The sequence below is a fragment of the Pongo abelii genome, chromosome 21 (assembly GCF_028885655.2).
Source record: "Pongo abelii isolate AG06213 chromosome 21, NHGRI_mPonAbe1-v2.0_pri, whole genome shotgun sequence".
NCBI lineage: Eukaryota > Metazoa > Chordata > Mammalia > Primates > Hominidae > Pongo > Pongo abelii.
Window position 1 is genome coordinate 41486015 of NC_072006.2, and position 25392 is coordinate 41511406.

Consider the following 25392-nt stretch of genomic DNA (forward strand, 5'->3'; position numbering starts at 1 on the left):
TGAGGTCTCTTGTGGGTCATATGAATTTTGGGATTTTCTTTTTTATTTCTGTGAAAAATGCCATTGGAATTTTGATAGGGATTACATTTCATCTGTAGGTTGGGTAATATGGACATTTTAGCATATTAATTCTTCCAATCCATGAACATTGGAATATCTTTCACTTCTTTGTGTCTTAACATCTTAATTCTTCCAGTTGCTTGGGCCAAAAACCTTGAAGTTATTCCCAACTTCCCTCTCTCTCTCATACTCCACTTCTGACCCTGAAGTATCTCCTTGACACTCAACCTTAAAAATCCAGAATGATACTATCTCACCACTTCACTATCCTCATCTCACCTGGATATTGCAGCAGCCTCCTCACTGGTAGTCTGTTCTCAAAACAGCAGCCAGAGGGATCCTCTTAAAACTTGTGAGATCACCTCCATCACCTGTCCCCATCTCACTCAGGTAAAGGCCAAAGTCCTCACTGGGACCCACAGAGCCTGCAAGAACCACTTCACCTCCTTTGCCTCTCTGACTTCATTTCCTCCCACTGCTTCCTTGCCCGCTTCACTATCTAAAGGACTAAATCACTAATGGTAAAATTGTGTTCATCAATGAGGAAGAGACTCTAGAGAAGAGTTTTGTTTTTATTTTTTAACTTATTGGAGTAAAATTCACATGACATAAAATTGACCATTTTAAAGTATACAATTCAGTAGCATTTTAGTGCTTTCACAGTGTTGTACAGCCACCACCTCTATCTTGTTCCAAATTTATATATTTTTTAGAGGCAGGGTCTTGCTTTCTTACTCAGGCTGGAGTGCAGTTACACCATCATAGCTCACTGCAGCCTCGACGTCCTGGGCCCAAGCAATCCTCCTGCCTCAGCTTTCTGAGTAGCTGGGGCTACAGGTGCATATCACTACCCTCAACTAATTTTCAAATTTTTTGTAGAGACAGGATCTCACTATGTTGCCCAAGCTGATCTTGAACTACTGGCCTAAAGTCATCCTCCCACCTTGGCCTCCCAAAGCCTTGGGATTATAGGCGTGAGCCACCATGCCCCGCCAGTACAGCCACTTTAGAAAACTGGGGTTTCTGGGAGCTAAATGATGAGAACTTATGAATGGAAAGAAGGAAACAACAGACGCTGGGGTCTACTTGAAGGGGGAGGGTGGGAGGGGGAGAGGAGCAAAAAGATCACTATTGGGTACTGGGCTTAATAACTGGCTGATGGAATGATATGTGAAACAAACTCCTGTGATATGTGTTTACATATGTAACAAACCTTCACATGCACCCCTAAACCTAAAATAAAAGTTAAAAAAATTAAAGAAAACTGGAGTTTCTTTTAAAAATTTAACATACATCTAACCTATGAGCCAGCATTCCACTCCTAGATATTACCCAAGAGAGACGAAAATATTTGTCCACAAAAATCTTGTACTAAATTCAAGCTAGATTGTTCATAGCTGCTTTATTCACAGCAGTCAAAAACTAGAAATAGCCCTGATGCTCATCAACAATAGAATGAGTAAAATGCAGCATATTTATACAATGAAATACTACACACCATCAAGAAATGATCTACTGTCAGGCATGGTGGCTCAAGCTTGTAATCCCAGCTACTCAGGAAGCTGAAGTGGGAGGATCCCTTGAGCCCTGGAGTTCAAGGCTGCAGTGAGCTATGATTGCACCACTGCACTCCAATCTGGGTGACAGAATGAGATCCCATCTCTTAAAAAAAAAAAAAAGAAAGAAATGATTACAGATACACACAATATGAATATGAATGATTTTCGACTTTAATTTTTCAACTTTATGATCCTATGAAAGAGATACACGTTCAGTAGAAACCGTATTTTGAGTACCCATACAACCATTCTGTTTTTCACTTCAGTATAGTATTCAATAAATTACCTAAGATAGTCAACACATCATTATAGAATAGGCTTTGTGTTAGATGATTTTGCCCAATTGTAAGCTAATGTAAGTGTTCTGAGCACATTCAAGGCAGGCTAGGCTAAGCTAGGATGTTTGGTAGGTTAGGTGTATTAAATGCATTTTTTTTCCTTTTTTTTTTTTTTTTTTTAAAGATAAGGTCTCACTCTATCATCCAGGCTGGAGTGCTGTGGTATGATCATAGCTCACTGTAGCCTCTAACTCCTGGGCCCAAGACATCCTTTCACCTCAGCTTCCCGAGTAGCTGGGACTAGAGGCATATACCACCATGCGTGGCTAATTTTTAAAAAATTTTTTTTGGTACAGGAGGGGTCTTACTATTTTGCCCAGGTTGGTCTTGAATTCCTGGCATTCAAAGCACTGGGATTATAGGTGTGAGCCATTGTGTCTGGCTTAAATGCATTAAAAAAAATTTTTTTTGTCGGTATAGTAGGTGTATATATTTATGGGGTACATGAGATATTTTAATACAAGCATGCAATGTGTCATAATCACATTGAGGTAAGCATTTATCATTTCTTTGTGTTACAAACAATCCAGTTATATTCTTTTAGTTATTTTAAAATGTATAACAAATTATTGTTGACTGTAGTCACCTTGTTGCGCTATCAAATACTAGATCTTATTCATTCTACCTAACTCCAGCCATTCTACCTAACCATTGCCCCTTCCCCTGCCGAATGCATTTTTGATTTAATGATATTTTCTATTTAGGATGGATTTATCAGGATGTGACACCATTGCAAGTTCAGGAGCATCTGTATACTGTCTGGTTCTATTCCAGTGAAATTCTAAAATAGACACAACTAACCTGTGGTGATAGAAAGCAGATCTGTGGCTGCTTCTGGGAAGAGGGTTGACTAGGAAAGGGCATGAGAAAACTATCTGGGATGATGAATTTTTTCTTTTCTTTTCTTTTTTGAGGTGGGATCTTGCTCTGTCACCCAGGCTGGAGTGCAGTGGTGGGATCTCAGCTGAGTGCAGCCTCCCCCTCCCAGGCTCAAGTGATCCTCACACCTCAGCCTCCTGAGTAGCTGGGACAACAGGCATGTGCTACCACATCCAACTAACGTTTTGTATTTTTTGTAGAGACAGGGTCTTGCCATGTTATCCAAGCTGGTCATTAACTCTTGGGCTCAAGCGATCCACCCCTTGACCTCCCAAAGTGCTGGGATCACAGGAGTGAGCTACCACCTGCACCACCTGCGGGAAATGTTTTATACCTTGATATGCAGTCATCCAAGTTGACTGAGTGCTTCAGATCTGAGCATTTCGTTACGTGTAAATTGTTTTTTCCTAAAATATTTTCCTAGGCTGAGGTGGGCGGATCACTTAAGCCCAGGAGACTAGCCTGGGCAACATAGTCAGGCCCTGTCTCTATTTAAAGAAAAAAAAAAAAAATTTTTTTTTTTAAATTTTCCTGTGGGTCAGGACATAAGCTATGTGTTTGGGACACAGTATGTCATTTAACTTGTAAGCAAATTCATTAAGGTAGATATTATTGTCTCTGCCTTACAAGTGAGAAAACTGAAGCTCAGAAGGGTTAAACAACTTGCCTCATTAAGAAAGATGGGATTAAAACCCAGCACTATGGCCGGGCGCGGTGGCTCACGCCTATAATCCCAGCACTTTGGGAGGCTGAGGCGGGCGGATCACGAGGTCAGGAGATTGAGACCATCCTGGCTAACACGGTGAAACCCCGTCTCTAATATTTTGTAAAAATACAAAAAATTAGCTGGGTGAGGTAGTGGGCGCCTGTAGTCCCAGCTACTTGGGAGGCTGAGGCAGGAGAATGGCGTGAACCCTGGGGGCGGAGCCTGCAGTGAGCCGAGATTGCGCCGCTGCACTCCAGTCTGGGCGACAGCGAGACTCCGTCTCAAAAAAAACAAAAGAAAAACAAACAAACAAAAAAAAAACCCAGCACTATGACCCCAAAGCCCATACCTCAAGGGTTACGTCTTCTCTCTCAACCCATTCTTTTCCCTAAGATTTTACAAAAGAGGAAACTGAGGCCCAGAGAGGGTTGGAGACATGCTCAATGCCACTTAGCTCTTTGGAATCAGAATGGAACTAGAATCCAGGTTTCCAGAGCTTTCTTACTGCATCCCACTTGGGCAAAGAAGTCAAGCTCACTCCCACCTCCACCCAGCTGGAGGTTGGGAGCTCAAAGTATAATTTCTAAAGACTTGAGTATAACATTCATGTTATGGGAGGCCCAAATTCAGGGCATAGATATCCTGTGACTTCAAAATGAGAGACTGTGCTTTCCATCTGTCTTTGTATTATTGGAGTCGTTCCAGGCTGGTTTTCTGTGAATCACAGAGGCTTGCCATCCACCCTGCTGCAATTATCCCATTTTACACCCAGGACCCCCAACCAGACTCACCTATTCCCTCCCTCCGTGGCTTTTTGGGTGGCAAGATTTCCAATCCAACACATTCCACAAGCTTCCCTCTGCTTAATTTAAGAGGAGCCAGCATGAGTTTCTCATCTGCTCCTTGACACTCAGAGTTCTGACATGGATTCATGTCAAGAACAACAAAAACAGCCAATCTAATTTGGTTTTAACCCACATCCAATCAATCAACAATAAGAGTGGCTGATGTCAGGTTCAGCCCATCACATTGTTCAAAAAGCAATGTCGTCTCTTGTGTTGTTAGAAGGTACCATCTTGTGTTTTGAGAGAATTAGGCTTGAATGATGATAGATTCCTCCCAAAAAAGCTTGGTTCTCTGGGAGGAAAAAAAGTCATATGTGTCCCAGCTTCTTTGGCCTTCTTCTGCTAAAGAGAAATTTCATTAAAAAATGCTGGCCTGGCGCGGTAGCTAATGCCTGAAATCCCAGCACTTTGGGAGGCCAAGGCAGAAGGATTGTTTGAGCCCAGGAGTTCCGGATCAGCCTGGGCAACATGGCAAGACCCACATCTCTAAAAAAAAAAAAACACCCAAAATTAGCCAGGCATGGTGGTGCACACCTGTAGTCCCAGCTACTCAGGAGGCTGAGGTGGGAGGATCGCTTGAGCCCAGGGAGGTGGAGGCTGCAGTGAGCTGTGATGGTGTCACTGCCCTCCAGCCTGGGCAATAGAGAGAGACCCTGTCTCTGAAAAAAAAAAAAAGTCTTTTCCTCCTCCTTAAAAGTCATAGAGTGTGTTTCACGGGCTGCCTTTTCTCTGGAACTGGCAAGTGGTGCTGTGAATGAATCACCCTGTTTCTTGGGAATGTTTTGCTCCAAGAGCTCAAGGGGGTACAACAAGATGATAAACAGCCTCTTGAAAGGGCCTCTCCTCCCCCCGCTGCGGGGCTTGGAGCCTGTGAGTTCATGGAACTGGACAGTGGCCGAGCTTTCAGAGACTGCTGAGTCCAACTCAGTTTTGCAGACGAGGAAACCTGGGCTTTCACATTTATGGAAATGGAGCCAGGAGCAGGGCTGAGGCCATGTGAGTACAACCCATCCCCACTGCTGGCAGGCCTGTGGTTCGTACCCGCGTCACTCTAAGCTTCAGCCTCCTTCTCTGGAAGATGAGGGCAGGATGCCTGATGTTCCCTGTGGTTTCCTATCATTCAGGGATCCTGAGTCTTTGCTCCTATGTAGTCACTTGGTAGAAGCGCCGAACCTGAAATGCGGCACTTTGTTCTCAAGCCAGAGAAGGATCCAAGCTTATGGCCCTTAGCAAGAGCCCAAGTGGTTCAGTTCAGCTCAGGTGGGTTCAACAAATACACCCACGCCCCAGCCCTATTCAGACCGTCCGCTGGGCACCGGGGATGCCAGGTGGATCAGATCTGGCCCCTGCCTCCAATCAGTGGGGCTAGGCAGACACACAGACAGACTATGACCATAGGCTGTGGCAAGCCTGGGGGTATTAGGCCTGAGGGGCTTTGGGAACACAGGCCAGGACCTAACCAAGCCTGGGGGAGAGCCAAGGAGGGTCCTCTGGGGCCGGTGGCCATGCTGGAGGGTTCGCATCTGGCGGCACTGATGAGAGGAGGTGACGGACAAATGGGATGAGACCTTGGGCAAGGCCCTTACCCAGTCTGGGCCTGGGTCTTCCCAGAATGCACTTGCAGGGGATGGCGGAGGTCTCCCTACCGCTGGACTTCTTGGGTGGGGAAAGTGTTAATGTTCGTTGTGAGCTTGGAGGGCGCCCGTCCATGGCCAGGAGAGACTGTCCTATCCTGGCACCCAAGGCTGTGGCCTTTTTCACCTCCTACAGGTCCAGAGTCCTCTGGGAGCATAAGGGCGCTGCCTGGCAGCCCTCTCAGCTCTGACTGAGTCCCAATGTGTGTGGGAACACCCAGAGCTGGAGAGGGGAGAGTGAGGCACCCTGCCCTCTCCTGACCCCTGCCTTGTCCTCAGTCCATTGGAGAATTGCCACAGGCAAGAAACAGCCCTCAATAACACCAAGGACTGAGGTGCACAGCTGCTGATCAGTACCAAAGAGGAAACTCTTTTTTTTTTTGAGACAGTCCCCCTCTGTTGCCCAGGCTGGAGTGCAGTGGCATGATCCTGGCTCACTGCAACCTCCACCTCCCAGGTTCAAGCAATTCTTGTGCCTCAGCCTTTGAGTAGCCTGGGCTACAAACACATGCCACCATGCCCGGCTAACTTTTTTTTATTTTTTACTTTTAGTAGAGACGGGGTTTCACCATGTTGCCCCGGCTGGTCTCGAACTCCTGACCTCAGGTGATCTGCCTGTCTCAGCCTCCCAAAGTGCTGGGATTACAGGTGTGAGCCACCGCACCCAGACTCAAAAAGGAAATTCTTATTCTGAAGTGTCCATCTCTGACAAAGCCCTGGAGTCTCTGGCCCTAGATGGGCAGGGGAGTATCCTGGGACCCTCAGTCCCTGTAAACGGCGTCTATCTCCTCGCTGCCCTCCCCAGCCAGGCCTAGCTGCCTCCACCTCCTCTCCTCCCACTCTTTCCAGGACCTCTAGTGGTCTAGCTCTCTCCTCTACTCCCCTGAAACCTTACTCCCTGAGGTCCGCTGGAGCTGCTTTGTGATTGGTGGCTCAATGACCTGGACACTTTATTGGCCCTGACTTATCTCATGTGGTCTCCCAGCAACATCTAATCCCAGAACAACATCCTTCCAGGAAGCCTAGAACCCTCTTTGGAGGCCTCTTCCTGCAGCCTATTAGACATGAGGACTCCCCTGGGCTCTTCCTGGCTTTCTCATCCTTTACAAAACATCATATTCTGAGCCTCAGTTTCACCGTCAGTGAAATGGGAATAATGATACAGGTTGAGCACCTCAAATTCAAAAATTTGCCATCCAAAATGCTTTAAAATATGAAACTTTTGGAGCATTGACATGACATTCAATGGAAATGCTCACTGGAGCATTTCAGGTTTCATTTTTTATTTTTTGGATTAGGGATATATATAATGCAAATATTTCAAAATCCAAAAAAATTCAAAATTGAAACACCTCTGGTCCCAAGCATTTCAGATAAGGGAGACTCAACCTGTAGCACCTTTTCCAATGGGTTGCAATGAGTTAATGCATATAAGGCACTTGGCAACTGATGCAGTGTGTTCAAAAGTGTTGGTTAAATTATTCATTTTTTTCAACATCTCCATGGATATCTAACAGGTTTGCCCAAAATAATTTGGCCAAAACCAAACTCGTGACTTTTTGGCCTCAGTGGGCTCCTACCCAGGCTTCCCCATCTCAGTAAATGCACCTCCACTCACCCACCCAAAGCCTGAGCATCCGTCTTGAGCTGCCCTCTCTGTGCTCACATCCCTCATCCATCAGCAGGGACTGTGGGTGCTTCCTCCTAATGCACTCAAGTCATCCACTCTCGCCACCTCTCCTGCCAGGCTTGCAACATTTTCACCCCCTCTTGGAGGACATCCCAGCCTCCTTGCTGGCCTCCCTGCCTCCACCCACGTCCCTTAATCCCGCTCTATGCAGCTGCTGGCAGGGCCTTGCAAAAACATACATTGGTGGCTCATGCCTGTAATCCCAGCATTTGGGAGGCCAAGGCAGGCAGATGCCTTGAGCTCAGGAGTTCGAGACCAGCCTGGACAACACAGGGAGACCCTGTCTCTACAAAAATTTTTTAAAAAAATACATTAACATCTTGTCGCCAACACCTGTCTCCTCCCTTAACAACCACAGTGGTCTCCCAGAGCCTGGAAGTAAAGCTCAAGCCCCTTCCCATACCCCAGGAGGCTCCAGTCCCTGTGAAGAGCTCTGGTTCCATCTCCCACTCATCTTCCTCCACCCATTCTCCATCCAGATCCAATATAACCAGTTCCCACCTTGAGGGCCTTTCCCTGAATGTTCTTTTCCTTGAATCATTTTCTTTTAATTTTTTATTTTATTTGAGATGGGATCTCGCTTTATCACCCAGGTTGGAGTGCAGTGGCATGATCATAGCTCACTGCAGCCTCAACCTCCTGGGCTCAAGTGGTCCTCCCACCTCAGCCTCCCAAAGTGCTGGAATTACACCGTGCCCAGCTCTCCTGAATCTTTGTATGGTCATTCTTTTTCATCCTTCGAGGTTTAGCTGCACAACTGTAGTCCCAGCTTGGGAGGCTGAGGTGGGAAGATCACTTGAGCCCAGGAGTTTGAGGTTGCAGTGAGCCAGGATTGTACCACTGCACTCCAGCCTGGGCAACAGAGCGAGACCCTCTAAAAAGCAATCAGAACAATAAAAACCAAGCTTTAGCTACTTTCCTCTGGGAAGGCTTTCTGACCTACTGTCCTCAGAACTCCTTACCTCCTCCTCACCCTGTCCCTCACTGACTCCTGTCCTAGCGGGTAGCACATTCTGCATTTCTGCATCAATTGGTTCAATTTTTTTTACCGACCACCTCTCACACCAACCTGTGAAATCCACAAAGGCAGGGGCTGTGTGCATTTTATTAACTAATGAGCCCCCACCAGACACTCAACAAATGCTTTACCCGCTCCCAAGGCCTCAATCAGATCTCCAGACCTGGGCTCTGTGGCCTTGGGGAAGTTACTCACCCTCTCTGGGCCTGTCTGGCAGGTAGAGGGGCCTGGCTGGTGATGGATGCCTCCTCTTATCCCTGGCCCACGTTGTGGCAGGAAGGGGAGGCTGCCCAGGCTGGCCCTTCACGTGCTGGGTACTTCTCAGGGCAAGCTTCCACAGACAGAGCTCCCCGAGTGTTTGCTGAGTTGAACAGAAGGACCTGGAAACCTCGATGCCAACACCTCCAGGAATGAGAAGGCTGCAGGGGAGCCAGCTCAAGGCCCAGGGAGCTAATTGCACCATTAGATGATTAAAGATGTTTAATGACAGGGATGCAGCTGTGGTGGAAAGTTAAGCACAGACCACAAGCGGCCTGAGGCTTGGTTCAAATTTGGGGTGTGGGAAGGAGCCTCCCCCAGATCCAACCATCTGGATAGGAGAGGTCACAGCCACGGCCTGTGGCCCCAGGCAGCTGAGGCCTGAGCCAGCACTGGGGCTGGGCTCCTTCTGGGCTGCCTGGGGATCCCTGCCTCCGGAGTCCTCCCTGAGCTGGAGGGGCCCTGGGAGAAGGTGAGGCCAGACTCAGGGTGTGACAGGGGGCGGGGTGGCTGGCTCAGTTCCTGCTCTGGAAGCCAGAGCTAATGTGCTAGCCTCAGACAGGGGCTGAGATGGGCCTGGCATGGCGCCAGCCGATCGGGGGAATCCAGGCCTGAGATTCCTGTCCCAACAAGTGTTGGGGCCTGTTCAGTGTCAAGCGCTGGTCTGAGCAATGCTGGAACATGATGATGACCCAGCCCACCCTCTCCCTGCTGGAGAAACATCCACTGGGAGGAGTGCAGATGGGATCTACGAAGCTTTGACCTGGGCTGGGGGGTCAGGGGAGGGACCAAAGAATGGAACAGGAGTTAGCAGGGGATTAGAGACAGGAAGGACATCCCAGCAGAGGGCAAGCAGGAGCAGGGCCCACTGGGGAGACAGCGGCAGAGGCAGGGAAGCGGGGTGGTGGAGGTTCAGCCGTTCAGACTTGCAGGAAGATGAGATAGGACTGGAGAGGCTGGCGGGGCCCTGGTGGCCTCTTAAGTGTGAGCTTTGGCCTAAGGCCCCTGGAGAGCCACTGAAGGACCAGAGCTGTGATTTGGAAAGAAGAACACAAGGACCGTTTTTTAAAATTATTTTATTTTTTTGAGATGGAGTCTTGCTCTGTCACCCAGGCTGGAGTGCAGTGGCACGATCTCAGCTCACTGCAGCCTCCGCCTTCTGGGTTCAAGCGATTCTCCTGCCTCAGCCTCCTGAGTAGCTGGGATTACAGGTGCACACCACCATGCCTGGCTCATTTTCTTGTATTTTTGGTAGAGACGGGGTTTCGCCATGTTGGCCATGCTGGTCTTGAACTCCTGACCTCAAGTGATTCGCCCGCCTCAGCCTCCCACAGTGCTGGGATTACAGGCATGACCACTGAGCTCGGCCACAAGGACTGTTATAGGATGAATTAGGGAGGGGCACAGTTGGTATCTGGATGAGCCAGGCCCCACATGAGTACCAGGGAGGGGATGAAAGGAGGGGATAGTTGGAGTGGCGGAGGGAGGCTAGGGATGCCAGGTTTCTGGCGGAAGTTCTGTTTTGTTTTTTTTAGATAGGGTCTCCCTTTGTTGTCCAGGCTAGAGTACAGTGGTCATGGCTCACTGCAGCCTCAACCTCCCTTGCTCAAACAACCCTCCCAACTCGGCCTCCCAGGGTGCTGGGATTACAGGTGTGAGCCACCTCACCTGGCCTCTGGCTGAAGTTCTTGAAAGGGTGGGATCCCAGAGGAGGGCCAGTTTCAGGGAACAGAAGATGTGTTCTGCCTGGGATGAGTGGAGTCTCCGGGATACCGTGTCGGGGTCTGGATGATGACTGGACAGTTGGGTCCAGAGTTCTGGAGGGAGGCCAGGGCTGGGGAGGGAGATCTGGCATGCAGCTGGGTAGGTAGTCCCTTCTCTTGCCTACAGCGGTGACCTCCAGAGCGCTCCATGTATTGGCTTTTCTCCTTCCCTGCCTTTCTCTTCCTGCTTCTTTGCTCCAGCTTCCTGGGGTCACTTCTCAAAAGAGTAGTCTCAGGCTCTGCTTCAGGAGAACCTGAACTAAGATAGAGTGAAGCTGAAGCCACCAGACAGTGGGCTGGCTCCTCTTGGGCTAACACCGGCTGTGTCCTCAGCCCAGGCCGAGTGCAAAGGAGCCTCCCTTCCTCATTACCCGCTTCTGCCCTACCCCGGGAACGTGTGTGGATGTAGAAAGGGTGAGTCAAGGCCAAGGGGAAGGGGAATCAGACATCCCAGAACGTCACGGAAAAGAACTGGGCACTTCCTTCTGGGGGTAGCACTCTTTCTCATCAGTGGTGCCACGACAGGTGCAAAATGCACAACGGACGTCACAGAGCATCCCCAGCAGATGCCCCCAGAGGGACCAGCCCAGAGCAGGTGCGGAAAGGCCAAGTGCATGACCAGCCGCCTTGAGGACTTTGGCCCCCAGGAACTTTGGGCTGTGGACTAGGCCTTGTACTTGGGCTTCCCAACTAGTTGGGAAGGAAAGATCCGTGTGCTTAGAGGGCGCTAGATGGCACTTTAAAAATAACTCATAGGCTGGGTGCAGTGGCTCACGCCTGTAATCCTAGCACTTTGGGAGGCCAAAGCAGGAGGATCACGTGAGCCCAGAAGTTCAAGACCAGCCTGGGCAACATAGGGAGACCCTCATCTTTACAAAAAAAGTTTGTTTTTTTTTTTTTAATTAGCCAGGCATGGTCGCCTGTGGTCCCAGCTACTTGGGAGGCTGAAGTGGCAGGATCACTTGAGCCCAGTTCAAGATCAGCGTGGGCAAGATGATGAGACCCTATCTCTTAAAAAAAAAAAAGAAAAAGAAAAGAAAAGAAAGAAAGAAGGAAGGAAAGAAAGGAAGAAGAAAGGAAGAAAGAAGAAAGAAAGAAAGAGAGAAAGAAAGAAACAGAAGGAAAGAAAGAAAAAAGAAAGAGAAAGGAAAGAAAGAAAGAAAGAGAGAGAGAGAAAGAAAGAAAGGAAGGCAAGCCAGGTGTGGTGGCGCTCATCTCTAGTCCCAGTTACTCTGGAGGCTGAGGTGGGAGGATCCCTTGAGCCCAGGAGTTTGAGGCTGCAGTGAGTTGTGATGATGCCACTGCACTCCAGCCTGGGTGACAGAATGAGACCTCCTGTGTTTAAAAAACACATACATACATAAAACTAACTTAAGCTGTTTTCTATTGCCTGAGCAACATTAGCTCACTGTAGAAAACTTAAAAAATGCCCAGGCACAGTGGCTCACGCCTGTAATCCCAGCACTTTGGGAGGCCGAGGTGGGTGGATCGCCTGAGGTCAGGAGTTCAAGACCAACCTGACCAACATGGCAAAACCCCATCTCTACTAAAAACACAAAAATTAGCCAGGTGTGGTGGCGCATGTCTGTAATCCCAGCTACCTGGGAGGCTGAGGCAGGAGAATGGCTTGAACCTGGGAGGCAGAGGTTGCAGTGGGCTGAGATAGTGCCACTGCACTCCAGCCTGGGTGACAAAAGCGAAACTGTCTCAAAAAAAAAAAAAAAAAAAAGAGAGAAGGAAACGTAAAAAATAAAGACAAGCATAAGGGAAAAAATTATTAAGCTCATCGGTGATCCCCCACCCCGAGGACAACTGCTAGTATCATGGAAGTGTTTATTCCATTTTTCCTGTGCCCACTTTTTAAAAAGACAGAAATAGTTACACCATTAATGCTATAATATTTTAATTTACTAATATAACATGAACTCTTTCCATGTCAAAACATATGAATCTTTAGCTGGGCATGGTAGTGTGCGCCTGTAGTCCCCACTATTCAGAGGCTGAGGTGGGAGGATCTCAACGGAGGTTGAGGCTGCAGTGAGTCGTGATTGTGCCATTGCACTCCAGCCTAGGTGACAGAGCAAGACCTTTTCTCAAAACAACTAAAAAAGAAAATAAAAGTTACATGGATCTACATTATTAATTTTAAGGCCATCATAATTATCCACTTTATTAATGGACTTGTCCGGCTGCACCAGAAATGATAATATTATGCATTTACTGGCTATCTAGCATGTGTTTCATTACACAGCCATATGAGATGTGTACAAGTATCCCCGTTTTACCAATGGGAGAAGTGAGAGTCGGGGGTTAATGACCTCCAAGGCCACACAGCTACCGAGGCAGGATTCAAACCCAGGTCTGCTCTTAACCGTGATGATGTTCAGTCACCTGGCAGGTCCCTCCCACTGACCCCTATATTTGTTTCTGCAAAAAATTCTGATGAGTCAGAGCCCCGTGTGTGCATTTTACCAATTCCACTTGGAGGGAAACTTTATGTGCAGGGCATTACATTGGGGCAGGAAGGGTTGGGGGAGCAGTCATCACCATCCCTCCTGCCTGCCCCCTGGACATCGCACTGCTTGCCTTAGCAGCTATGGAAACCACTCCGGCCAGAGAGGGGAAGGGACTTGCCCAAGGCCACACTGTTCAGAGGCTGCACAGGACTGTGGTCCTGGCTTCCGATTCCCCACCGGGGTGTGGATGAAGCATGCGGGACACATGAGACATAGGGATTAGAGGCCCCAGCTCCAAAGGGCAGGGACGGTGCTAGTCTTTTTTTTTTTTTTTTGAGACGGAGTCTCGCCTTGTTGCCCAGGCTGGAGTGCAGTGGCGCTATCTCTGCTCACTGCAAGCTCCGCCTCCCGGGTTCAGGCCATTCTCCTGCCTCAGCCTCCCAAGTAGCTGGGACTACAGGCGCCCGCCACCACGCCCGGCTAATTTTTTTGTATTTTTAGTAGAGACAGGGTTTCACCGTGTTAGCCAGGATGGTCTCGATCTCCTGACCTCGTGATCCACCCGCCTTGGCCTCCCAAAGTGCTGGGATTACAGGTGTGAGCCACCGCGCCCAGCCAACGGTGCCAGTCTTGGTCACTCACTGCTCACTCATCTGTCCCCAGCTCCAGCACAGGAGCTGACATGCAGGCCTGAATGGATAAAGATGATAAGGAAGCCAAGACTCAGAGGGATCTCTGTGGAAGACTTCCAGGAGGGGCCAGCGGTGGGCCAAAGGGGAGTGGGGCTTGGACCAGCAGAGAGGAGATGGTGGTACCGCGTGGGCAGGTGTGTGGAGGAGGGAGGAAACCTGGCCTGCTGAGGACAGAAATGGGTCTGGGAGCAGGCCAACCAGCCAGAGGGGGTGAGTCTGGGAGTGGCCAGAGCAGACCAAGGAGGCTCCAGGCCCCGCCTCTGGGGCAGCCCCCCGTCCCCCAGCCCCACCACAGAGCCCTGCCTGGGTAATTCCTGAACAGGAACAGAAGGAGGAAGTTGTACAAGTGACACTCAGCTGCTGAGTGGGAGGCAGGGTTTGGTTTCCTTTCCAGACGAGCCCTGGGTTTGTTCAGCCCTGGTGCCTGCCCCCACCCCTGCCCCTCCCCTGCTGCCTGTGGCCTTGGCTCAGGCACTGGTGAATCTCAGAAGCCAGGGAGGCCAGGAAGGAGCCATCCAGACCAGGAAATGGGGAGGTCCTGTTGCGTGGGAATCCCCTGGGAGAGTGGCTTGACGTGTCCCCTTCTCTCTCGGACCAGACTGTGAGAACTGAAAGCTGAGACCACAGCTTTCACATCCTTCCGGTGTGGCAAACTCCTTTCCATCCTTCAGGATCCAATCTATTTTATTTTGTTACTTTGGAGATGGGATCTTGCTTTGCTGCCCAGGCTGGAGTGTAGTGGCACAATCATGGCTTACTGCAGCCTCAAACTCCTGGGCTCAAGTGATCCTCCTGCTTCAACCTCCTGAGTAGCTGGAGTACAGGCACACCCACCATGCCTGGCTAATTTTTAATCATTTTTGTAGATACGGGGCCTCGCTATGTTGCCCAGGCTGGTCTCAAACTCCTGGGCTCAAGCGATCCTCCTGCCTCACCCTTCCAAAATGTTGGGATTACAGGCGTGAGCCATTGCACCCAGCCAAGACTCAATCTAAATGGCCCTCATTTGGTAAACTCTCCGAGAATCCCCTATCAAGGCAAACTGACACATGCTCCCCACCCCCGAACTCCTGTAGCACTCAGAACACACTTAAAAATAAAAAGAATCACTGTTTATTGGGTGTCCAAAATGCACAGGGTCTCATATTTCACCTCCTTGTTTTACCTCTCAGCATCACTGACAGTTGGCACCATCCTTAGTTCCATTTTACTGAGCAGCTCAGTGGGGCTCAGGGAGGTTGCAGGGTTGCAGGCAGTGGGGCTGGGTCTCCTGGATACCAAAGTGTGTTGCTTTCTGGCCCTTCTGCTTGTAGTGTTTCAGGGTCTGTTTCCTCTTCTGGCTTGGAGCCTTCAAACGGCAGAGTCTGTGTCCCTGGAGACCTGGCCTTGGGGAGGTGTTGACCCATGGACAAATCTTTGAACCTCCCCCCCAGCCTTCACCAAGATGAGGACCTAGGCTGGTGCCTTGTATGCAGTAGGCTGTTACTGAATTCTTGTGACATTGAGAAAGCTTGATCTTAGTCCAGGCTCTGTCATAAACTTGCAGTTTGAGCTTAGGCAAGTCACTTCTATTCTCTGGTCCTAAATTTCCCTGGGTTTAGAAGGAAATGTTTACAGACAAGTGTCTTAGCTTCCTCCCTGTCCGAAAATTCAGTCCTTTGCTCTAGAACATGGCATATACCCCACACTCAATTTACCTTATTATTATTGTTATATTAAGTTTTTTTCTCAAGTGGGCTTGCTAGGGAATCCCTTATTATTAATATCCATGATAGTATAGTATGTTACAATTAACAAACCAATATTGATACATTATTATTAACTAAAGTCCATATTTGCTATGGAGTTCCTTAGTTTTTCCCTAATGCCTAATGTCCCTTTTTTTTTTTTTTTTTTTTTTTGAGACAGTGTCTCAATCTGTCACCCAGGCTGGAGTGCAGTGGCATGATCTCGGCTCACTGCAACCTCCACCTCCTGGGTTCCAGCTATTTTCCTGCCTTAGCCTCCTGGGTAGCTGGGATTACAGGCATGCACCGCCATGCCTGGCTAATTTTTGTATTTTTAGCAGAGATGGGGTTTCACCATGTTGGCCAGGCTGGTCTCGAACTCCTGATCTCAGGTGATCCACATGCTTTGGCCTCCGAAAGTGCTGGGATTCCAGGCATGAGCCACCGCGCCCGGCACCTATGTCCTTTCTCTGTCCCAGGATCATGTCTCCTCTTGGCTTTGATAGTTTCTCGGACTTTTCTTTTTTTGATGATCCTGACAGTTTTGAGGAGTACTAGTTAGGTGTTCTGTTTTTTGTTTTTCGTGTCTTTGTTTTGTTGTTGTTGTTTGTTTGTTTTTTGAGATGGAGTCTTGCTCTGTTGCCAGACCAGAGTACAGTGGCGTAATCTCAGCTTATTGCAACCTCCACCTCCTGGGTTCAAGCGATTCTCCTGCCTCAGCCTCTCGAGTAGCTGGGACTACAGGCATGCGCCACCACGCTCAGCTAATTTTTGTATTTTTAGTAGAGACGGCGTTTCACCATATTGGCCAAGATGGTCTAGATCGCTTGACCCTGTGATCCGCCTGCCTTGGCCTCTCAAAGTGCTGGGATTACAGGCGTGAGCCACCTCGCCCAGCCTTTATTTTTTTTTGGATAGTGTCTCGGTCTGTCACCCAGGCTCGAGTACCGTGACACAATCATAGCTCACTGCAGCCTCCACCTCCCAGGCTCAAGCGATTCTCCCACCTCAGCCTCCTGAGTAGCTGGGACTACAGGCATGTGCCCCCATGCCCAGCTAATTTTATTAAAAAATTTGTTTTTTGTAGAGATAGGGTCACGCCATGTCACCCAGGTTGGTCTTGAACTCCTGGCCTCAAGCGATCCTCCTGCCTTGGCCTTCCAAAGTGCTGGGATTATAGATGTGAGCCACAATGCCTGGCCTAGTCTGGTGTTCTGTAGAATTCCCCACTATTAGAATCTGTCTGAGGCTTTTCTCATGGCTAGACTGGGGTTCCGGGTTCTGAGGAGAAAGACCACAGAGGTAAAATGCCATTCTCATCACATCATATCAAGGGCAAATGTTATCAGCAGGCCCGATCACTGCTGATGTTGGCCTGATCACCTGGCTGAGATAGTGTATGTAAGGTTCCTGCACTGCAAAGGCACCGCCCCCACCCCTCTTTCCACCCTGAACTCTTTAGAAGGGAGCCACCAAGCACAACCCACACCTAGGGACTGAGGAGTCGTGTTCCCCTCCTTGAGGGTGGAGTATAGTGTGAATATTTTTTCTTCTATCTACTTTTCAAAGTACTCCCACAAAACATTGCTACATTGCATCTTCCCAATGCCTAGGAAATGTGGAGGATGGAGGCATTCCATCGAGGTGGAGGCCAATGCTCAGAGGGGCAGCAGTGGTTCCTGCCCAGCCCCTGTGGATCTGGCCTTTCGCTCTTGGATGTGAAATACGTGAGCTTCGAGGTTCACAGACCCGGGTGGCACAGAACCGCAGCGCCTAAGTTCCAGATTCAGGAAGGCTTAATTTTTTTTCTTTCTTTCTTTTTTTTTTTTTTTTTTTTTTTTTTTTTTGAGAGGGAGTCTCGCTCTGTCGCCCAGGCTGGAGTGCAGTGGCGCGATCTCAGCTCACTGCAACCTCCGCCTCCCGGGTTCAGGAAATTCTCCTGCCTCAGGCTCCTGAGTAGCTGGGATTACAGGCACCCGCCACCATGCCCAGCTAGTTTTTGTATTTTTAGTAGAGACAGGGTTTCACTATGTTGGCCAGGCTGGTCTCGATCTCCTGGTCTCAGATGATCCACCTGCCTCGGCCTCCCAAAGTGCTGGGATTACAGGCATGAGCCACCACACCCAGCCAGGAAGGCTTGAATTTTGTTTAGGTTTGAATTCAAGGTCCTGCTCTTCCTCACCGCATCATGTCACCTCACTGAGCCTCAGTTTCCTCATCTGTATGGTGGGATAACAATAGCTCCTACCTTGTTGCGTTGTGAAGAATGAACTAGATGCTACATCCAGGGTCCCTGGAAGCGATTCCCTGCTCAGGAAACTCCTTGCAGCAGGACCGTGAGCCATGGTGATTATTTTTACAATGATTCTTTCAGCCCTCCTGTCGTGACTGTCTCCTCTCTGTGCGGCGGGTTTCTCGCCCCCTGTGGACCGTGGGGTCACAGCTCTAGCTGCAGATTTCCGGCTGCCCTCTGCCCTCCCATCAGGCCAGGCAGATCAAGGGCCCAGCCTCCTTTCATCTTTTCTCACAAACATTCTGGGATGTGGCGGAAGGAGGCCTGGGCTGGGTTGGGATGGTGGCTCTGCCTGCCAGCGACTCTCTGTGTGACCTTGGGAGAATGCCTGTCCTTCTCTGGGCCTCTTCTGCAGCCTGAGGGGAGTGAGGTGATGAGTGTCTGAGTTTCTTGGCACTTGGCCGTCACGCGAGCCCAGTGGGGCCAGGCGTCTCCCCCATTTTCACATGGGCAGGTCTTTTCTGCCTTTGACGTCTGTGTTTTGTCTCCAGATTCTAGGCTGGGTAGAGACACACTTGAGCCTGAGGTTCCCCATCTGTGAACCGGCCACACAGCCCAGAAGGTCTGGCTGTGAGGGTTTGAATGTGCAGGGCTGTGCTCAGTGGTTAATGCCGTTTGAAGGTCACCACTCAGGCACCACCTGCTCAGGTCCTGCTGTCACCATCTCTTCCCTGACAGGGGCACATTTGTTATGATTAATGAATCAATACAATATTGATACATTATTATTATTTAAAAAAAATTCAGAGGCAGAGTCTCACTCTGTTAGCCAGGCTGGAGGGCAGTGGCACCATCATGGCTCACTGCAGCCTTGACCTCCTGGGCTCAAGCGATCCTCCTGCCTCAGCCTCCCAAGTAGCTGGGATACAGGTACACACCACCACGCCTAGCTAATTTTTTGTTGCTGGTTTTTGTGGAGACAGGGGTCTCACTGTATACCCAGGCTAATCTTGAACTCCTAGACTCAAGTGATCCTCCCACTTCAGCCTCGATGCTGGGATTACAGGCATGAGCCACCGCACCTGGTCTGATACATTATTATAACTGAAGTCCATGCTTTAGTCAGACTTCCTAAGTCTTTCCCTAATGTCTTTTTTCTGCCCCAGGATCGTGTCTCCTCTTTGCTCTGATAGTTTTTCAGATTCTTCTTTTCTGCCTTTGACACCCATGTTTTGGACACCCCTCCTGGTGCCGGCCGCTGGGGGAGAACAAGCTCATCTGCTCCTGGCTCCTGACTCCCATGGGGTTGGGGATGCTTCTCTAGTGTCTTGGGTTTCCCACCTTCGGCCAGTTTGGCCTCACTTCCTGGAACACGGATATATGCCCATGCACACACTCCTGTGTGAGCCAGGCCTTCTGCCTCAGCTGGGTCCCCGCTGCTCCTCAGCACAGAGACCTCCTGACTGCCCCCTCCCTGTCCCCTAATGTGACCGCCACTCCACATCTCCCCAGGCCCTGCTCTGCTCACCACCCTCCATGGCTCCCACCACCTCCAGGACAGAAGCCACGCCTGGCACTCAGGGATCCTCAGGTTCCCCTGCCACCCTTCCGACCTCACTTCCCTGACTCCAGCCCAGCCGCCATGCTGTGATTCGCAAACACCACCTGCTTCTGCATGGAGTTCCAGACGCAGCGGCATTCCCCATCTCTGTCTTTGCTCACACTGTCCCTCTACCTGCACACCTGTCCTGTCCTGTTTGTTATTATAATTATCTTTTTTTTTGAGACAGGGTCTTGCTCTGTCACCCAGGCTAGAGTGCAGTGGTATGATCATGGCTCACTGCAGCCTCGATCTCCTGGGTTCAAGTTATCTTCCCAGCTCAGCCTTCCCAGTACCTGGGACCACAGGTGGATAATTTTTAGTTTTTTTTTTTTGTAGAGACAGGGCCTCACTATATTGCCCAGACTGGTCTCAAACTCCTGGGCTCAAGTGATCCTCCTGCTTCAGCCTCCCAAAGTGTTGGGATTATAGGCGTGACCCACCATGCCCTGCCTCCCTGCCCCATTTTCACCTGGCAGCCATCTCCCCAGGCTTCTAAACTTTCCATAGACAACTCTCTCCTCAACACACATGCTGGGTTGGGGGCCCCATTCTGGGCCCTGAAGCCCCTGTACTTGCCCATCCCTGACTCCTCTAAGTTAGAGACCAGAGACCAGCCTTGGTGTTTTCACTGCTGTATCCCAGCATGTAGCACAGACCCTAGCAGATAGTAGATGCGCAATAAATGACCACTGCAGGAGGAAGGATGAGTGCAGCCAAGCCAAGGACTAGGGGGTGGGGAACCTTCTGGGCAGAGGGATCAGCAAGTGCAAAGGCCTCAGGACAGGGACTGCTTGTGGAGGGACAGCAGGAGGCAGGTAGAGGAGGGGAGGGGACCAGGGCCTGCACAGCACGACATCTCTGTGTAAACTGTGAAGTGCAGTGCCAGGGGAGGTGCCAAGCCCATTCCACAGACTCAGGCTAGAGTCCATCCCCCACCCCACCCTATCCTGTAGCCCTGAGCCCGGTGGCTTCAACTAGACCACTCACAGCACACCATGTGGAGCATGGCAGAGCTGTTCTGGAATTTCCCACTGAGGCCTGTGATGGGTCCAGTTTCCTGGCTGCTGCAGCAAGGGTGAGCTGGGCTGGGGCTGGGCATGGCAGATCAGCCACCATTGAGCCAGAGTCACCAGGGCACTAGGTATGGTGTGGGCAGCACCTCTGATCCCATGTCATGGGACAACTCTGGCTCGTGGGTTCACTGCCAGTCGTGGAGGGCCAGGCCTCACCCTACCCCCTCCACCCTGCCCTCAGTTGTGGCTTTGGCCCACCCAGATTGAGGGAAGGAGGGAAAAGGAGGTTTCTGGAGACAGAGGACTATACAACCAGCACTCACCATCTCAACAATGTTGACGTCAGTAGCATCTATCATCTGCTGGGTGCTTTTGGGTTGGGAAGTGGTTCCTGTTGGTGTTCTAAGACTGGCCTGGGGCCATGTATACAGTTGGTAGTCAATAAATGCTTGCTATCCATTAACGATGATTGGCAGGAATTAAGCAATGAGTTGCTGCTTTACCAACAAAGAATATTTTAAGCAAAATAATTTGCACAAAGAGTCACTTATCTACCAGGCCAGACTGGCAACTCCCAACTGCGTAATCCTGGAATTTGCCAGGGTTGTTACCCTCGTTTTACTGATGAGTAAACTGAGGCCCAGAGAAGGCAGGTTCACATAGTCACTGAAGGGAAGAGCTGGAACTTGAACTCTTGTCTGTAGGTCCCAAGTCAGTGTGTGCTGCCTGGCCAACTGGGCAGTGCCTGCTCCGTGCTGGGCATGGGCCAGGCCTTGGTCACTGCCCTCAGGGTGGGGACAGACACACTCAGAATGGACTTAGCACGTGCCTCCATCAGGGCGTGTCAGGAAGCATGTTGTGGAGAAGGTGGCGTTTACTCTGGACTTTGAAGAACAAGGCGAGGTAGCCAGGGACAGGGGCTGAGCCTTCCTGGCAGGGGTTACAGCCTAGCAAAAGCCCAGAGGGGTGGTTAAAAATAAAGAGTGCTTCAAACGCTCAATAATGGAAACATTGTGCTGGCCACATCCTCCTGAGAACCTCAGCCGCTGAGCCAGGCCCTTGAAGTCGGCAGTGGCTTCAGGTGGGAAGCTGCATCTGTGCTTGCAGAACCTTTACTTGTCTAAGTTGCCTCCTCTCTGATAAGAGCATGTAGGGTATGAATGAGAATGAGATTTCACATGTGCTGAGCGGACATCACCTCATTTCATCCTTACATGTGTCTTCTGGGGGCTGTGATATCTTTAGCCCACTGTGCAGGTTGGCAATACTGAGGCTTCTAAATTATCTGCAAAGTGGCAGAGTTGAGACTTGAACCTGGGTCTGGTCCAAAATCTGTGCTTTTAAGCTCTCTGTCATCCCAGTTCTCGAAAAGCCCAGAATTTTCTGTTGAACTCCTGGGGATGAGTTTAGTGATGTGCTTGTACATATTGAACAACCAGCTCTCTGGAAGAAAAAAGAGGCTTGACTGGTAGCATATTCCGATGTCCAAGGGGTAAATGCTCCCACTGTGGCTGACATGGAGCTACCCGTGTGACATTCTTGAATATGGAGTTGGGAAGAGATGAGCACAGTCGGTTCTTGCAAGTAGGTAAGGGCCAGCTCCAGCGTGTCACTGGGTGAATGTCCCTGCTTCCCCCTGAGCTCAGTATGGCCAGTAAAGGCCTTTAGACATGTCTAAGGAATAGAAGAGGGCTGAGAAACCTGCTCCTCCAGCCGGGGGCCCGCCCTGAACCCTGGGAAGCTGCGGTTAATCTTTAAGCCAGCCTTGCAAACAAGTGCAGCCATTTCACCAGCCCAGGCTGGCTTCTGCTGTTGACTAGCTGTGGCATCTCAAGCAGCCCCTTTCCCCTCTGGCCTCAGTTTATCACCGCAAGAGCTACTATTCATCTAGCACAACCTGACCATCCTCACACTGGTCAGTTCCAACCTTCCCAGGAATCTTCTGTGGCCATGTTCACTCCGGTTTTACAGGTGAGGGGGCTGGGAAGCTGATCGACTTGTCCACCCCGCAGCAGAGGGGCAGCTAGCCTAGATGCGAACCTAGATCAGTGTAGAGTAAGGCTTTGCTCATTCCTGGTCTCCTGGAAGGTATGTTGTACCCAGAGGCCTTTGCCTTCCACATTCTAGGGTGCTCCTCCCAGCTCTGCTCAGCAGGGACCTTTGCCCAGGGAATAGAAGCCTGACCTGGCTGGGCCTTAATTTCCCATCTGTGAAATGGGAGAACTTTCAAAGAAGGAACACGGAGGCAGGTGTGATATTTAAAGCTGGACCCAGGCCCACCTTTCCCTGTGCTAGGATTCCAGGACAGGTGAGGAGCCAAGGGTGGGGTGCTCAGCCCCAAAAGGATAGCCCTGAAGCCTGTGCCAGGGGGTGAGAGGGGAGTCTTTGTGGCCTAGAGCAGCATTTCCTCAATGTCCCGTTTTTCTGCTACACTTCCTGCCCTGGTTCAGAGGTACTTAGCCTCTTACTTGGAAGTGTGACTGCCACTCAGATGCCCTGGTCAGCCCCTCCTGAGCAGTAATAACTAGAACTAGGGGACTTCCGATGGGCTGCCAGGGATGTTTTGTCCTTATGCACTTAAAATGAACCCATAACTATTAAAATAAATGTCACTCCTCCCCACCCTGTCCCTCCTGCCGCAGCCCCTACTTTGAGAAACTCAGGTCAAGGCTAAAGTCCGAGGCCTGGTTCTTGTCAGTGCCTCAGTTTCCCCATCTGTAAAGTGGGGCGATCTTCCGCCGCTCAGGCCAGGTGGTGGTTAGGATTAAACCCTGAAGTCGACCTGAGCAGCTTAGCATGGCGCCTGGCCCAGAGCGGGCGCTCCACGCCCGTTGATATTATTACCAATCGTGATTTCGGGAGAGGCGGATCTGGGGCGTAGAGGGTGGGTGGGTTGGGGAGGGCATTTTGGCCTGGGGGCGGATGGGGGCCGCGGGGTGGGGCGCTCTGGCGGAGTGGGAGGCGGGGCTTCTGTGCCCGGTGTCCCCACCCCGCCCGGACCCCCGGCTCGGGCCGCGCCTGGGTCTCTCCCGGGTCACCGGCGGGGAATCCGTCCCCGCGCGCTTCCTCCTTCCTCCTCCTCCCGGCTGCCTGCCGGGCCCCTCCTCCCAGCTCGCGCGCTCCCTCCCTCCTCTTCCCCTCCCCGGGCCGCCGCCGCCGCCTCCTCCTCCTCCTCCCTTTCTCTCTCGATCTGTCTCTCCCGGCCCGGAATCCATTCCGGCCTGGGAGCCGGAGCGGCCAGGCCGCCGTCTGCCCGACCCGCTGGCCGTCCCGCGGTCCGCCCTCCAGTGCGTCCGTCTGCCGGTGCGCCCGCCCGCCCGCCGGCCCAGGTGAGCGCCCCCCGCCCCTCCGCGGACCCCCCGCCCCGGCCAGCGCGGGGGAGCCCCCGCCCCGGACCACCTTGGCGTCGGATCGCGGGCCGGCGGGGACTCCTGTCCACCCCCCAATTCCCAACCCCCCGGGCCGAGCCGCGATACCCGAGCGCCGGGCGGGCGCACGGGGCCATGCCCGGCGCGGCCTTTTGTTGTGATGCCGCGGGGGGAGGGGGCTGGGCGGGGGGGCGCAGGGGTCCTTGCTGCGTGGGGACCCCCTCCAGCTCGTGCTCCCCATAGGATCCCTCAGAGAAGCGAGCGAGCTGGGCCCTAGCCCCCGGGCCAGGTCTAGGCCAAATCTGAAATCTGAGCCAGTCGGCGCCGCCTCTGCCTGGGCTGCCCGGCCCTGCGCCCCCCGGCCCAGGGTGGGAGGTGGGGGGATCGGCAGGGCGGGCTGAGGGGCCCCGGGGTCAGGGCACCAGGCCGAACTGCCAGGACCTCCCTGCCCTCGTGGGGCCTCGGGTAGGGCCTGGTGCTGCCGGCCTGGAAGGGACTGGGCCAGACTGCGTTTGGTCTCCACTGCCCACAGCCCCCAGCCTCGCCCCTGAGCAGGCCCAGCCACCAGCCGGCTCAGAAGTTGGCAAAAGTTTTGGGGGTTGGCCACCGGGCCAGGTCCACCTGTCTGCCTGGGCTGGGATTGGGGGTGGGTTTGAGTCCCCGCCAGGGCTGCCACTTGCCCTGCTGTGTGTCCTCAGACAACTGCCTGCCTCTCTGAGCTGGGTTCCTCATTGGTGGCAGGTGGGCCTGGCTGGAATTGCTGGGCTGGTGGAAGGATGGGGTGAACAGAAGGGGCTCACCTGTGTGGTATCCTTTCAGCCCCTGTGTCCTTCAGGTGGACTTAGGAGTGGACAGAGCCAGTGTGTGCCCCTGGGCAAGGCCTCCTGAACTTCATGGACTCTGTACAATTTGGGGCAGTGGTTGCTGGGTCACCTGGGGTAAGTCCAGGCCCAGCCACAGCCACAGTGCAGCTGGGATCAGACTTGGTTTCAAGGGTGGGCCAGGCTGGTCCTGTTGCAGACCGTCTTCTCAGCCCCCTGGCTGGGGGATCAAGGCACTGAAGATTCTTGTCTCACCCAGTGGCTTGGGCCAAAAGACTGCCCCTCTAAGCCCCCATACGTGAAATGAGAATCCTCAGGCGAAGATTCTAAGCGCTTCTGCAGGTAGAGGCTTGGTGTGTAGTAGATGCTCAATAAATGAATCGTTCACTGGACACACTGGCTGAGAAAGATGGGTGAGATGTGAGATATGAGGTTGCTGGCTAGTTCATTCTAGAAGAGGATGGGTTGGTGCCTTGAGAAAGAAATAGCCCTGGCACCGTCCTGCCAGCCAGCAGCTGGGTGACCGTAAGCAACTCACTTTTCCCTTCTGGCCTCAGTTTTGCCACGTATAAAACTGGGCCAATGGTAATGACAGCTGCCAACATCTACTGAACACCTTTTAGGAGGTAAGGACTCTTGTTTATCCTCATTTTGCTGATGGGGAAACTGAGGCTAAGAGAGGGGAAGTGACTTGACCAAGGCCCTACAGTTGGAAGCTGGAATGAAAGC

General features: G+C 51.4%; 1 protein-coding gene across 4 annotated transcripts in view; it reads left to right on the forward strand.

Annotated features, from left to right (window-relative positions):
* Nucleotides 1-23388: 23388 nt before the first annotated feature.
* Nucleotides 23389-25392, forward strand: part of SRC (SRC proto-oncogene, non-receptor tyrosine kinase) — a 59968-nt gene continuing 57964 nt past the window's right edge. Inside the window, exons 1-2 of one of the 4 annotated variants that reach the window (XM_063720658.1) lie at nucleotides 23461-23803; nucleotides 24662-24780. The gene's annotated coding sequence lies outside the window, so the exon portion shown is untranslated. Of the gene's footprint in view, nucleotides 23804-24661; nucleotides 24781-25392 lie in introns of all 4 variants that reach the window. The other 3 variants (XM_063720657.1, XM_024239044.3, XM_024239043.3) reach the window with 3 other exon arrangements.